The sequence below is a fragment of the Leptosomus discolor genome, chromosome 7 (assembly GCF_034619465.1).
Source record: "Leptosomus discolor isolate bLepDis1 chromosome 7, bLepDis1.hap2, whole genome shotgun sequence".
Classification (NCBI taxonomy): Eukaryota; Metazoa; Chordata; class Aves; order Leptosomiformes; family Leptosomidae; genus Leptosomus; species Leptosomus discolor.
The window spans coordinates 25478927-25495022 of NC_141397.1; the positions used below are offsets into that span (position 1 = coordinate 25478927).

General features: G+C 41.6%; 1 protein-coding gene across 2 annotated transcripts in view; it reads left to right on the forward strand.

Annotated features, from left to right (window-relative positions):
- Positions 1-16096, forward strand: part of STAC (SH3 and cysteine rich domain) — a 73657-nt gene that overhangs the window by 30982 nt on the left and 26579 nt on the right. The gene's annotated exons all lie outside the window — the stretch shown is intronic.

Below are 16096 nucleotides of genomic sequence, written 5' to 3' on the forward strand. Positions count from 1 at the left end.
ATAAATTGGCCCAGCTTTTCAAATGCAGGAACAAAAGAAAGAAAGAGATAGATTGGAGCTGTGGTCTACCATTCTTGTTATATCTACATCTGAACCTCTCCTCTTAGTCTATCAGTAACTGCAACTAATAAGTAATGGAAAAACTCATAGTCTGAGGAAGTGTTTATATAACTGTAATTTATGTGGACATTTATTGAATATAGGAAAATTTCACAGGAACTATGACACAGTGCTTTCTGCCTCCAGTCTGATCAGCTCTCTCACAAAGAATATTCCTGACTTTTTTTAAGCTTATTGCCTCAACTCCATTATGTAGGCATTCTGATTTGATTCAAGCCTGCCTTTATTCAGGTAGACAAGGATGCGATAAACAGGCACGGGTTGATCACCACTGCTTGGCAGCTAGACAAAGTAGAAGTACTCCTTGGAAGCAGGACTGTAACTGAAGCTGTGTTTCCAAGGCTATGGTCGTTTGGAGGACTCCTCCAGAGCACTTAAAAAAAGATATTAAAAATACACTTTTATTTACTGAGGCTTTTCTTGTAGGATGAAGCAAAAAAAAAGTTACTCATTCAGTGTTCACCGGGCCCTCCACTCTTGCCAGTATCCCTAGCATCTCCCAGCCCAGATGACCGTGGGGAAAGATGTTTATGCTGCTACTGCATCAGCATGGGAGTTGTTCCCTGTAGAGAAAGGTGAAGAGCTGCCAGTGAGGAAGAGATCACCCTGGAGCAGCTTGTGGAGGCGGATTCGTGTCCACCTCTCCAATGGATTTGAGCAGTCACAGCTGAGCTTTCCCAGATTTATCTTCTAGATGACAAACTATTACCATATAAAATAGTGTGTGTGTGTGTGCGTTGTTTATTATTAATGCAAAATGGCAAAGAGTTTCCCTGTGGAAAGAGGTTTTCAAAAGCAGCTGAATCCAGCCTCCTTTGCTCTTGACTGTGGGGAAAAGGGGCAGTTGTGTAACCTTGTCACTGACTGGTACCAGGTGCCAGCTCATATGTTATTAAGTGGCCTAAAGTCCTTGTCTCTCCCTCCTCCTTCCCTCCAGTAAATCCACTCCTGGATGTAGGAGACAGGTTCTTGCTCTAATTGATGCTGAATGGCTCTGGGCACCTAAATTTTCTAGCCCTTTTGAGAATCGGTGTGAATGAGAATTACTGCAGTCCTCCCTGACCTGCTGTGCTAGGATTTAGGGAAAAATAAAATTGGGGGTTTTAACACACATTTGCAAAAAATTGATGCAAAATAACAGTTTTAACATATCTGTTAGCCTGAAATTAAACCTGGCTTCTTCTATGATTTTGTTCTTGAGTTAATAAATCTCCATAAGCACAGACCTTCCCGCTTTTGAGAAGAGCCCTGTAAGAAGAGCTAAACAAAAGCCTTCTGGAAATATGAAGTACTACATTAGTCAAACTGTACAGTATGCAGTTAACTGTTAGTTATAGACTAGTCAGGTATAGATAACATCATCTGGACTCTGCAAAATTTCTAGAAAGTAAATAGTTTGTCTATTAAAATGCATAAAGTGGGGATGAATGGATGGAAAGAGGTGGAAACACATATGGTATACACTGTATAGGTGTGCTCCATCGGTACATCTCTTACTTTTAATAAGAGTGACAAAAAGTATCCAATTCATACAGCCCCACATTTGTAAAATATCTACGGAGGGCCAGACAGTATCCCTGCACTAAATTAATACTTTTCTTTGGCAATAAAGAGGTAGGCATACTTTAAAGCAAATACTGAAAAGCAAATATTTAGTCTGTTTATCCTCTGGGAGGGCTTCCTCCCCTGAGATGAGGCAAGAATGTTATCAGTAAATTGGATAATCAGGAACTGCTTAGCTGAGAAAAGAGGGTGGAAATATATTTTAAATTCTAATTTGTCCTTGAACAGCATCAAGCATGTTTCACATTTGTTACCAGATAATTTTCAAGCTTACTGTAATTTTGGGGAAATTGCTATTAATATGGAACTGCAATAATCCTCAGTGAAAAGAGACTTTTCTGCTTATTTAGATGGAAAACAATAAAAATTTCCAGCACATCTACAATCAGTGTTTTAACATGGTGTTAGCCAAGATGATTTTTGACCAAAAACTACACTGAAAAACACTAAACACTCTACTAAGTAGTGGCCATTGCTCCTGAGATCAGCCCTAGTAAAGAACATAACAAACCTAAGCTTAAGGTTTGTTAAAGACCTAGGGATGAAGCAGAATACAAGATTTCTTTTTTCATGTCCTGCTATGCACTTTTCCTGAACTCATGTAAGACATCAAGTGTTTTCAGAGAAGCAAATTAAATGCATCTTCTTTGAAGCTGACCTTCTAGTGAAAACATTATTTTTCTACTTAGAGTCTTTGTCTACAAGAATATCAGTTATGTGGATAATTACATTGCCACGTAGCTGACAAAAGCATCATCTAGAAGGGAAATTATTAGGAGCTTCACCTTACTATGAGTTGCAGAAGCCATAAAATTGGCAAAAATGCTTTTGTAAGAAAGAGAGCACTGCCATCATGTAGAGTAAAATGCCTGCCCACAGTTGCTTGTTGCTGTACTTAATATAGAAGGATGTCTCAGAGCGCAATGATCCTTGTAGCTCACATGGAGCATTGAACACTCTTTCTGCTTTGCTAATATGAATGCAAGTAAATGCAACTTCAGCAGTTACCTTCTCTAAACTGCCTAAATTTTGGTTTTCCAGGTATGCACAACCTATAACTTTTTCCCTCTTTGACATAAGTTTATCTCACATACTGAAGGATCCTGCACTCACATGGATCCCCTCCCTGACTTCTAATTCTGAAGACAAGCTCTGCAGTTGAAAATGGTGATTACATTGTCATTTCCTTTATAGCGTGCAGGTAATGATCCTGAAAACCTTGGAATACTTTGTTTTGATGACTAGATTATTTCCTGCTTAATGGAAGTATTGGAGGCAAGAAAGAAAAAGAAAAGGTGGCTATGTCTTTCCCCCAGTCCCCGCAATAATTCCCCTTTCCCAGCCAAGAGAGGAAATTGCGTATGGCTGGTATAATCCCTGAGCCAGTATGAACTACAAAGTCATAGTTCGTAAGTTCCTGGTTGCCTTCATCGGCAATCGCAAAAGAAAGGCTATAGATTTAACGCACAGGAAGATCCATTCGAATATGGACTGGGTCTACTGATGAGGGAAGTCATATTTGCACTGCTAATATTGCCTATTTTTCTAGCTGTACCTCTCAGAAGCATAGCAATCGTTCATATCCCAAGATCTGTGGCACATGAAACTCTCTTGACAGACTGTGCTGCCCCAGGGCTCTTTTTCGTAAACTTGTTGTTTACAGAGCTCCATCATCAATGGGCTTGAAATGAGAGGCTACTATGTGCAGCCTCATTTTGTTCCACCACTTTGCCTTGCTCTGTAAGCCCAGGCACAGCATATTGACATCATCAGGGGTTCATCTGCATGTCTTTTTGCAGCGGCAAGGTGACATGTTGTCTGTTTAGCAGTATTTGCTACAGCTAGCAAATATGGAGTTTACACCAAGGTGCTTGGTCTGTTTGGCTAGATGTAGTCACTCAACACAGGTAGGCATGGAAATCTATTTTCCATTAATAACCTCTGGATGGGTGTTGTGGTTTAACCCCAGCCAGGAACTAAGCATTACACAGCCACTCGCTCACTCCCCTTGAGAGGGATGGGGGAGAGAATCAGAATGGTAAAAACGAGAAAACTTGTGGGTTGAGATGAAAACACTTCAATAACTGAAATAAAATAAAAGTAATAAATAATAATAATAAATTGTAATGAAAAGGAAAATAACAAAGAGAGAGAAATAAAACCCAAGAAAGACAAATGGCACAAATGAAAACAATTTCTCACCACCAACTGACCACTTGTTCAGCTGGTCCCTGAGCAGCAACCCCCTGCACCAACCTTCCCCCTAGTTGTGTTGCTGAGCATGACATCATATGGTGTGGAATGTCCTATCCCTTTGGTCAGCCGTGTCCCCTCCCAACTTCTTGTGCACCCCCAGCCTACTTGCTGGTGGAGTTCTATGAGAATCAGAAAAGGCCTTGACGCTGTGCAAGCACAGCTCAGCAACAGCTCAAACAACCTTGTGTTAACACTGCTTTCAGCACAAATCCAAAACATAGCCAATACTCGCTACTGTGAAGGAGATTAACTCTATCCCAGCCAAAACTAGCACAATGGGATAAACAGCCTCTGAGTATGATGGGTCTCAAATGTCATCAGAAGGCAGGACACAGGATTGTTTCTCTTGGAGAGCAGCAGATGAGCAATAGCCTCTGATGAACAGTTGTTTTCCATAACAAGCTGATGACACGCTCTGGCAGACTGAACTGCTTAGTGGTATTCTCCAAAGGCAACAAACTCTGTTAGCTGAAACAGATATTTTTCTGAAGAGCAATAGAAAATTCAGCACTTAAGATGTTGATGGGGTTTGGGTGAGTCTCTCACAGACAGTCTTTCAAAATGCCCCATCTGGAAATCTAGGCTGTTTCCTAAACAAAGAATCAAAAACGATGCTGAGCTTTTGTCAAGTATGAGTCAGCATAAATGCCAATGTGGAGAGGATCTGGATGCCAGGTTTTATTGAAGAATCAGTGACATTACAGCTTTACTCATTCCTTCTCACACTTGCTCACTCCCTCCCTCCCTGCCAGCATTTCGTTCCCTAGGTCTCCCCTTCGCTGCACGGAGGTCACTGCTGGTGTGGGAAGGCTGGGCAGAAAGTTGTGCTGGTTCCTGCTGTAATGCTGCTTGCAGTTACCCATCTCAGGCACCACTGGCCAAGGTCCCTGGGCATCCCCTGGCATTGGTGTCCATGGCTTCCTCATCTCCAGGATCTTCCCTCATTTCCGAGACCTCACCCCAGGCCAGGATCTTCACCTTCTTTCTGGGCTCCCTCCTGGACTCCTTTCCGGGCTCCTTTCCAAGACTACTTCTTCCTTTCAGGAACCCATCCTTGGCACCAAATCTTCTTTCTGGAAACGAAGCTCCCAGTTCCTCCAGTCTAAATAGTGTATGTGCATAAGAACAGTGTATGATCAGCCTCTTAACCAGTGTGTCAGTTTCCTGTCTTTTTACTTATTGGCAGATTTGAGATGCATGAGTCTTGTTTAGTCAAAGTGTTACCAAAATTTCCAAGCAGCCCATACTGGTTGCAGCTTGCAAGGCCCCTGTCTGAGAGTTCAGGTGTTCAATTTCAGACATTCACCCATTCACATTCACACTTACCTACTTCTGTTCACAATTTCAGCTATTTTTTGCCTATGACAGCTCCTAAGTCTGAATGTGTGTATTGATCTAGCTCTCTGTTAGTGAGATCCAGCTATGTGCCAGTGTTTTCCGACACACTTTTTTTTCTCCCCTTCAAATCTTGCCTTCAGTGACTTCCTACTAACAGCTCCTTTTACACTGGAAATCACTTTGCTAAAAGGAAGGTTATCTGATGGATTTTGCCAGACTTTTATTACAAGTTATATCACTGTACAAGGCAGACTGTTGTAGCTACTAAACCTATTGCTACCCCTATGAGTTTCGTTATCTCTAACAGTGCTAACACAATTATGGTGTCCTGGTTTGGCTAGGACAGAATCACAGCCCAGCCATGCTGGGCAGACCATCAGCAGTTTCAAGCCAGCCAGGGCAGCTGACCTGAGTTAGCTGCAGGTGTAGCCCACACCGTAATGTCGTGGTCATTATAAAAGGTTTACTGAGGAAGGTGAACTGCTGTGGGGTTCCCGCTGAGGTTCCTCCTGCTCCTCCACTGGCTTCTCCTGAGAACTACTCTCTGGTCAGTTGTGATGACTAGATATTAATCTGTTTGAGTATAACCCTGTATGTCTCCGTTTCTATTGATGTTACCTCATTAAAATCTGTTCTTACTTCCAGCCACATGTCTGCTCTCCTTTTTCCTGATTCCCCTGCCTGGCTAGTGAAGGATTGTTGAGTGATAGAGCAACTGTAATCGTTTAGCCCTGGGCACAGGCTAAACCTAGACATATGGTCAATGTTAATTAAGGCTTTTGGACAACAAACCACGTAGGCATGCTTGTGCAAACCCCATGTGTACATGAGAAAAGCTTAGGCTTGAGTTGGCTTGGCTAGGCTTGTTCCTACTTGAATCCAGAGTGTGTACAGATAATGTGAATACTTTCTAACCATGGGCAGTTTATGAATTATCCCTGTTGATAGGCAAAATCTTAAAAAGCAGATTTTTTTATATTCTTGGCTTAAAGATCTAAATATTTAGAAATGCAGTAAATTTTCAGCTTAATGTTCGTATTTTTTCACTCCCCATGTTGACCCCCAGGCAGGTAATTCTCTTTTTGCGTTGCTGAGCTGCAGAAACTTCTGTACAATCATTTGACAGATGTTTTTCTTATTCATTTAAACAATAATTGATGCCATGTGGAAGTGTACTTGTGGGTGTGCTTTAGGCCAGCACTGCTATGTGTCAAGTACTAAATTCTCTCAGGCTGTAACAGTGAAGGCTGAGATTGCCTCTTTGAGCAGATGACAGTAGTAAACAAAAATGATTTTCTACCCAACTTGTGTGATTTCACTGAAATCAGTAACTTTCTGGAAAAAAGTAATTTACAAAAACTTGCATGTGGGTTTCATTTTAATGTTTTTCCACATTTACCATTTTTACCATCTTTTATTTTCAAAACCACTGTAGAAAAGAAACTGAAATACTTTTATTATAAAATGATGGTAAAATTCTGAAAAGAAGCAACACATTGTGACTACCATGAAGATGATCAGGGGCCGAAGCACCTCCCCTATGAGGACAGGCTGACAGAGTTGGGGTTGTTCAGCCTGCGGAAGAGAAGGCTCCGGGGAGACCTTATAATGGCTTTCCAGGACCTAAAGGGGGCCCGCAGGAAAGGTGGAGAGGGACTCTTTTTTCAGGGATCACAGTGACAGGATGAGGGGTAATGATTTCAAACTGAAAGAGAATAGAGTTAGATTAGGTATTGGGAAGAAGCTCTTTACTGTGGGGGTGGTGAGACACTGGCACAGGTTGCCCAGAGAAGCTGTGGCTGCCCCCTCCCTGGTGGTGTTCAAGGCCAGGTTGGGGCTTGGAGCAACCTGGTCTAGTGGAAGATGTCTCTGCCCATGGCAGTGGTGTTGGAACTAGATGATCTTTAAGGTCCCTTCCAACTCATTCTATGAATCTATGATTCTATGACTAACTGTAAAAGTAACTCCCCTGAAAACAGATTCCACCACACTGGCATAACTGCCCAGTTACTTGCAATGATGCACTGAATCATCTCTAGTCTGAGCAAATCATGCTGTCAATTACACCTGTAGCTTCTGATTAAGTCTTCCTCAGCTACATGTGATCCAAGGGAAGAAAAGGCTTTGGAACAGAAGCCTTTGTATGGCCAAATCCTGACTGTGCACTAGATTTCAGGTGGAGATATGTATAGTTATCTTCCACTGGTCTGCTTTCCAGCTCCATCACTAGGTACTGTGAAAAGAGGGAGGGAGAGGAATCACGGCCATGGTAAAGCATGTCAGTGTGTGAGGTTCATCGCTGCAGGCACTGCCAGTCAGTCTGTGCTAACAAAGACCAGGAACAACAAGAAGTTGCACTAATCAGGGAGCATTTTTGCTACAGGAGGAAAGCGCCAAAAACCTCAGCAAGTTTGGAACAGCAGTAGGCCAGAGAGCAACTGGCTATTTACTTATCGGGTTTTTTTTTAAACTAAATCTTTTATAGTCCTAATTGATTGTCCTAGTCTTCTGGCATATAGCAGCCTCTCATTTCAAGCCCATTGAAGATGGAGCTCTCTAAGCAATAGGCAATATTAAAAATCCATTAGCAGATCAGAGAGGATATTAAAGCCTTTTGATGAGCGTAGACTATTCTTTTGTTCTGTAACTCTTTTCCCACATTTTCAGCAAGCCCAGAGCCTTGCTCTTCATTTTGCAGCATAGTTTTTGTTCAGATATTGCTTTTCTGTTTTGAAATTCTTCTGTAATGGTACAATGCCTTTGAAAGATCAAGGTTTCGGCACATGTAAGTGGCCCTACAAAATACAACTGCTTTTTCAAAGCATCTCAAAACACAGAAAAAAGGCTGTAACTAGATGTCTTTTCATTTCAACACATGTAAGAATACAGATACAAATAACCTTAGCCTTCAATATTGAAATCTGACTTTCATCATCTTCATCTCAAGAAAAGTTACTGAACACGCTACATTTATTAATATTACTGAGACTAAGATCAGACATTGATCTCTGCTTGTTCTCCTTTGGGACACCACATCAAGTTTAATTTCTCCATGTTCCCTTGCCCAGTTCAGCTCTGGTACCATCATCATCTCTGGAGCAGTTCAGCATCACCTCCCATTGGCAAGTCTATACCTGTCATCTCTGAGATATTTTCCTTCTCAGCAAAGCAACCCGATGCAAAGATCTACAAGCACAGGCTCAGCAGTCTAGAAAACTGTCTAGAAAATTGTCTAGAAAAGTGGGTATTGAGATATTGTGGTTGGTTTGTCTAGAGCAAAGAACATTAAATATGATTTATCATGTTTGGTTTTTCGAGGAATGGGACTTTTTCTTTTGATAATAGTAGGCTGTTAGTTTATTTATCACAGTGTTCCAGCATCTTAATTAACATTTAGATAATCAAAATCCTGAGATAGTATTCTAAGTATGGAGGTGGATAATTCCTTTCAGCAACAGATATTTATAACAAAGCTTCTGAATATGTGAAAAGTGCCTTGAAAAAAAAACCTCGTGTCCAAACTTTTCATCACGGAGCAGCGTGTTTCATCCTCTTCTGATCACCAAACATCAAGAATGAGAATCACTTTTGCACCAAAAGACAGGAAAGGACTGTTTGCATTTTAAGTAAGACTTATTGTTCCTGAACCACAGAATAAAAGGTTTGGCAGCATTAAAAGTTCTTTTCAAGGAGTTAGAGTTGATTTGCAAGAGGAATAAAGGCGTTTCCTCTTGCTGATATGTATGGTTTAAAGCTATGAAATTAGAAAGGACTTTATTTTCACAGGGATATTTTTTTCTCTGTAACAGCCTTGAAGAAAAGTCTGCCTACTACTGCCTTAGTTTTTTTCTCAGCACATGGTTTCTAAAGAAAACTATGGCATTAGGAAGTCAGTTCTAATTTTATGCACTGTTTTGTAGCCTGCTTACATGCAAGGCAACTTTTATTGCTATTTAAACATTGGATATTTTTATGAGGAAATTGGGTAGGGTAGGCACTCAAACAGACCCATACCTCTCAGTGACACACAATCTACAATTTATTAATTTGGCAAGGTAGGTACCATGGTTGGATATCAAGTCCTGTTCTACAGAACATAAACATACAAGTCCCAGCTTCTCCCCACACCCCATTTGGATTATATTGGCACAAAGTGAACTCAGAGGAATGGGACACTCCAACCAGTCAAGGTGTCAGGTCCAGACCTGTCAGCTTGGTCCCAAATGGAGGGGTTCCTCCTCTAGCTCCCACATGTTGTTGGACATCCCTGTACAGTGTACCCCCAACCCAGGGAGCTACTGATTTAACCTATCCACAAATGTGCACATTTAGAACTGGCAGATTTAACCATAAAAAAAAACAAATCCACAAAACAAAAAGAATCCCTTACTAAAGAGCAAAATATTTGAAATCAATTCCATGCTGCATTCATGAAAAATTGCCTAAGATTTTTTTCCTAGTTTTCTCTGTTTAGTACTTTTTCATCCTACGCTTCTGTTGTTTGTGCATAGAGTGCCTTTGCCACAGTGTGCAAATGAGTGTGGACTATCTAGACAGGTCAAAAGAGAAGGGTGTCTGTAAAGCGCAATTTTGTCTCCCTAGAAAAGGAAAATTGATCCTTTTGAATTATCAAAATGACAATGCTAAGGGCTGCCATAATACATTTATCTGGGGATACGCAATACATAGCAGACCACAAAATTTTTATGTCCTTTTTTTATTACTTTTTTGAACAACCCATTCAGTCCTGTATTTAGCAGTGGAAAATGTAATGGGAGGATTGCTAACAGCACTGGTAATTTTATGTGAGGTGAATATTTATGTATCATTCAACACACCTGGCAACTGTGCATCTATCGAGTTAAATTAGTCAGGCATCAGAGGGAAATGACTTCTAGTGGTCAGTCATCTAAGGGCTGGGGAAATGTGGCTTCAGGCTTTGATCTGTAGTTCTCCTGATGACCAGCTGAGGAGCTGCACCTCTGTCCTCTCCATGATGTCAGCAGGGGTTCCAGCACCAGTTAAGAAAATGAAGCAGGAGGGTGTCAGGTATTAGAACAGAGAAAGGGGGCAATTGCCAAGGTGGCAGGAGGCATGCAAGGAGGCTGAAGGGCAAGCAAAGGGATGCCCAGCTCATCCTTATAAGCCTAACGATTTGGGGGAATTAGGCTCAAGATTTTTAACTTTAAAGGTGTGGGTGTCTTGCATAGAAAATGCCATTCTCTGATCTCCCTACAGCTCTTGACTGAGGCAGAGCAGGGGAAGGAGGAGGGCGAGCACTTGTCCAGCAGTAGCAAGCCACAGGGGCAGGAAGTAGCCATAGAGGGATTTTTAAAAATAGTCTGCCTTTCAGCATCAGAGCTTTTACACACACACACACAAAAAAAAGAAAATAAAAAAATAAAAATTAAGAAGGGAGTAGGAGAGGAGCTTGCACAAAGGCTTAGAGACGACTGCAGGGTCACCAGTGACATTTCAGGGACTTTTCTTTCTCCTTCTAAGGTGACATCCTAAACCCTTCATTGCTACAATACTGGCCCAACTTGCTTAAAATTCTCCATTTTGCATAAATTCTGGCATGGAGACAGATTTCTGGTGACAATTGCAAATGCGCTTGGGGAGAAGGGGACAAGGCGCTCATTATTTTTATCAGCCTCTCACAGCAGAAGTTAAAGTTCTATGGAAAATATGACATTTTAAATATATTTATTTATGAAAGTTTTAAATCAAAACAATTTCTGACTAGTATGTTCCTCTCAGCTGGAATGATAAAAAATAGTGGTTGGGTCATAGCTGGATTAGCTGGAGGTGACAGTCTCTGTGTCTCTTTCCCTTCTTCTTTTTCTCTTTTATAGACCTGAATCTTTTATTTTTTTTTTTTCCTACTTTAGCATAAGTGCCTAATATAGTTATCTTGATACAGTTAGCATAATGTCATGTTGTTACCAACATTTGCAGTTTTCTTTCAAATTTCTCCAGGGTATAGGACTTGTTCTGCCTTTCTAGCTATTAATCTTATGTTGAGTCTTGAAACAACAGGCAAAAAGCAACAGCCAACAGTGCTGCAGCCATAGCTGTGCTGGTCAAGAGGATGATAAAAGTTCCCTTCACATGCATGTGACAAACATAATTCTCATTTGCATTCCTTAGGATAAATGTCACTTTCCTGAAATGCAGAGTAGTTACTAAATTACCTTTATAGGAGAGACAGTAGTAAAGACTTGGAATCTAATTCTGCCCTGTCTCCTCTGTCCCTCTCTGCCTCCAAATCTTTCCATTCACCTATATTGAGGTGTTCTGTTTTCATTTAGGCTTCCTCCAAAAAAGGCTTAAATTTACAAAAGTGATGCAGTGTGTCCTTTTGGTAGTATTTAAGGTCAGATTATCACAACAGTTTAAGATTCAATTTTCCATGGCTGTTCTGAAAAACCAAGCCACTGGTTTAGATATTCAAACGGGAGTTGACCCAGCCATTGACTATTTCTAGCAAGGCGTTATTAAACATGACCTGCTTCTCAAAACAGGGCGTCCTTCCAGTGCCAGGTGTCTGGATGCATTAGCTGGTATCTGAAGAAAATGACTGTGGCAGAACCTCATTTGTAAGTTTACTTAAGAGCTACTCGGGTATCCTGACGTGAAATTTCCTCATTTGCTTCCAGTGAAACAGTGTCTTTTGTCAGTTTTGACTTTTTCATTTGCAAAAGGAATGCCAGATGTTACAGACTGAGAGATAATTAATAGATACATTAATACATAGGACACAGAAGACATATGTGCAGAGTATGTGTGAGTGGTTTTTTCCTATATGAATTTCATTACTACATTGACAGTTATGTTTATGGGCTCTCTGAGTCAGCTAAACATGTCCAGTACTTTCTATTCTAAACCCTCAGTTTTAGCAGCTTGCAATTTTTACAACTTAAACACTAGTGTCTGGGCCAAACTGTGACAGTTCTTCCCATTAGTCCCTCAGATGGGAGCCATCCCATTCAAGTTTTGGCAAACATACTCATATTGCAAGGCATAAAGAGACAAAGAGAGTGAGCCCCCATAGGAAGGCCCATGAGGCTGTTAATCACCTTGTATTTGGAATTAGGCTAATATGGTACTCAAGATGATGCTTAAGGACGCACACTGACCAATGAAAGTAAAAAGAAGTATTGAATAGAGCTGCCCATTCATTGAACACTGTCCACCCTGCTCAGTGAATGAAGTAGCGTGTCTTGAAGAAAAATAGTGACAAACACGTCCTTAGATTGCAATCAAGAAGTGAGTGAGCAGAACCTTTGGTCTGGCATGCTCAGCATTTAACAATTTGTTTAAGTAACCTTAGTAAGGTCCTTGGAGAAGAAGGCGGGAGCGATGATTACTTCTTGAAGGTGATAACAAAGAGTCCATCAAAGCTGTTAGCCTACTGTCCCTTTGACTGAAAACCAGAGGAAAAATAGTTAGGGTACTCTAAGTTTAGCTTAATTTTGAAGCCTTTAGTTCCTCTGTTTCTGATTCACCACAAATGGAAATGATTCCAGGTAGACTAAGACATTTCAGTGAGTACTTTATACCAGTAGCTTCCAGCTGCTTTTTAAGGTTGGCATAGGGGAATATCTGCTAAGGGGAATAAATGGTAGGCTGCAGTCAGGCTGTGGGCTATTTAGGGGGCACGAAGCAAACAAGAGAGTGATGGTCAGGCTTGCAGGTCATCAGAGTACGTTCAGCAGAAGTGTCCAAGGAGAGCATTTTAGTAGCCTAGACTTCACTACTTCTGCAGGAACACTGCCCTTTCCAGATACTGCTGTGGCCATCTCAAATGTGAACCGTCTCCTTACCCTTCCCCTTCCCCATGCTTCAATTTATGGAAAGATTAACCTAGTGGGAATAAACAAACCACAGAGAGGCTTTCAACTTCAAACAAGCCCTCTTACCCTTGGTAGATAAGTGAAATGATAGATACAAATTCCCCTCAAATATTATGCCCCATTGTGGTGTGATTAGTACTACTATTATTGTTATGATAATGCGCCATAATAATATTAATAAATTTTTTATGTTCAGGCCAAATTTCTAGTTTTCTCGGGGGGGGGCGCGGATATTTCAACATATTGCAATATCCTGTGCTACTACTTTAGGCATAATGACATACCTCTCTTATACCAGCATGACTGTAGGACTCTCACTGTACTCACTCATTTTTACATAATTTGTTTTCAAGATCCATGTTCTGTCTGGTTTTTCCCCATTTCAAACTACCAGGATGCCTTCCAAAACCAGCCCCATTCAGGCAACCGCAAAGTCAACAAGCTTGCTTACCTAGGAGGCCAAAGACTGATGCAACAGGCAAGCCCTGGTCTCATTTACATCTATACTAAATATGGACCTGTTCTTCTGCATAATGTGAACTGTGGCTGAGCCTCAGTTCTGAATCCCAGGAACTTTTGGGTCAGATACATTGCCAATATGTAGTTGTCTAATCTCCGGCGCACAGTTTTGAAACAGCTTAGCCATGATTCTCTGAGGAGGTTTGATTTAGTGTGATGGAGATCAGAAACTGAAGAAGAAAGAATTATCCTGGTGAAAAAAGGAAATCTGTCTTGTAGAAATGCCATTTTGAGAGCTTGAGATATGGTAATTAAGTGTAAATACAGAATAAATGCTGCTTCTTTAAGCCCTTTAGTTATTCCTCAGTGGGAGGCAGGGAGATGCATGCAAATTATTTCCAAGCTGCCTAGTCCCACAGTAAACCAAGTAGTTAGAAATTACAATGAATTAAAGATTGAAGCTTCTCGTAGTTACAGGGAATTTAATTTTGATTTACAAAGACTTCTTGTAGACTCGAATGTGTGGTTGGAAAATACTTTTCCTCTCTTTGAAGCCACTACTTACCTACCCACAGGTAGCAAATGGCATTCAGCAATAAAAATATAGTACTCTTCTGTGATTTATTGTCTTATACATTTCACATGACCACAGATTTCTGTTCTGAAGAAGCTGGGGTTTGATTTTTGAAAGTAGCACAGATATTTGCATTCATCTTGCTCGTCCTTTGGGTGTGCAGGTGTATTGACAAATGTGTATCTTCCGTGATCATATGGTTATAACATGTAAGGACTAATATCCGCATCCACCTTGTAATGTTATCCCTAAAATGGCTGAAAGAGCATAACAACCAGCAGAAAGGTCTGTGAGACTGACTGCCTTTTCAGCTGAATCTCGGGAGTAACTTGGTGAAGCAGGTAAGAGTTATGCCAGTACAGAGCAGTGTGAGAGGAGAATTAGACCCAGTGTAAGCATGGACGCTAAATACGTGTTGTATAGGCAAAGTATGATGTAATTTTCTTTTTTTTCTTACTGTGTCAGTTGTTGACAATCAGGAAGGGTGATTCAGCATTTCATCATCAGTAATAAAAACACACAGCCACAGAAATCAGTATTGGTTTGAGCATGTGTTAATTGAAAAGAAACTATAACTGAAAAAATCATCACAGCACACTAATCCAAGTGCAAACATGGGGGGGGGGGGGGGGGGGGCGGGAAGGAACAAACAAACCAGGAATGTGTTTTTTCTAGTAAATCCTGTGTTTACTAAGAAAAGAGACCCCAGGAATGAAGCCAGACGTCTGCACACACCCAAGCAGTGAGGTGCCATGCATTAGTTCAGCTGAGAGTGGCCAGGCAGGCAAGAAGCAGGGAGCAGGCGCTGACCCCACTCTGTGGGAGTCCCTGGGATGCACACCACACTCAAATCCATTCACTCCCCATCTCTCCAGCAGTCTCAGTAGGAAGGTGGGAAGGATGTTTGTTCCCTGTCCTACAAGAAGTGCACAAGTGAAACGTCTGAGCCCGGCTCACTGCAACTCCTCCAGCCTGCCTCTGTTTGGCTTGAAAGTGGCCGCTTCAGGGACCTCTTCCCTGAAAGCAGTCCTATCAAGGCCCAGGTTTTGTCACCAACTTGATGAGCCCTTACCTGAAGTGCTTCTTTCAGATGTAGCATTTCACTGAATGAAGTCAGCAGCATGTACATGGCATTGACTACTCAAATAACCAAGAGCTACATGAGTACTTTCAGATGCAGGATCCTTCTGACTAATATTCCTGTCATGTCTGACTATTGAGGGATGGTTAAAATGCCAGGAGTTTTGGGGGGGTTTTTTACTGCCTTGTTTCTTATTCACTCTCACAATAGATGATAATGAACTGCCACGTTGTTTACTCAGTGCATTAATACAGTCCTGTGGGGATAAAAGAGTTGCTGCAGCTTATCTGCTTCTGCATAGTTTAGAAAGTCTTACGGATGTATGAATGAGAGTGACTGTTCCTGCCTGGAAGCAAGTAGGTTTGGCTCTGTCATTTAAAAGTAGGTCCACATCGAAGATAATGCAGAACAACTGTCGCCCAAGAGGGAGAAGTCTGCTTCTGTAAGGCAAAATTTCTCCTGGAGCTCCTCTACCTGTGACGCCAAATTTTTCCACTGCCAGTGAAGGAGAGCAAGGTCAGACCCGTGACATCCTCACTGCCCCACTCAGTGATGTGCAAGGACCCTTTCCTGAACCCTCTGAGCACTGGCCCAGGGAGGTGAGAGCAGCAGTCCCTGAGTGCATGGGTGGGCAATGGTAGGAGAACAGGTTTAGTCCTCTCACACACCTCTGGAGCTACCTCTTACCCACAAAACCTGGCCCTCCAGTCCCTGGCTCCCCAGGGCAGCTCCAGAGTCTGGGTGTTCCTTCGGTGGCTCCCTCAGCCGTGCACAGCTCTCACGCCAAGCCCTTTCAAAATAAGAAAGGGATTTTGCTTGACATTCGTGAGGCAGAGACGTCACTGATAA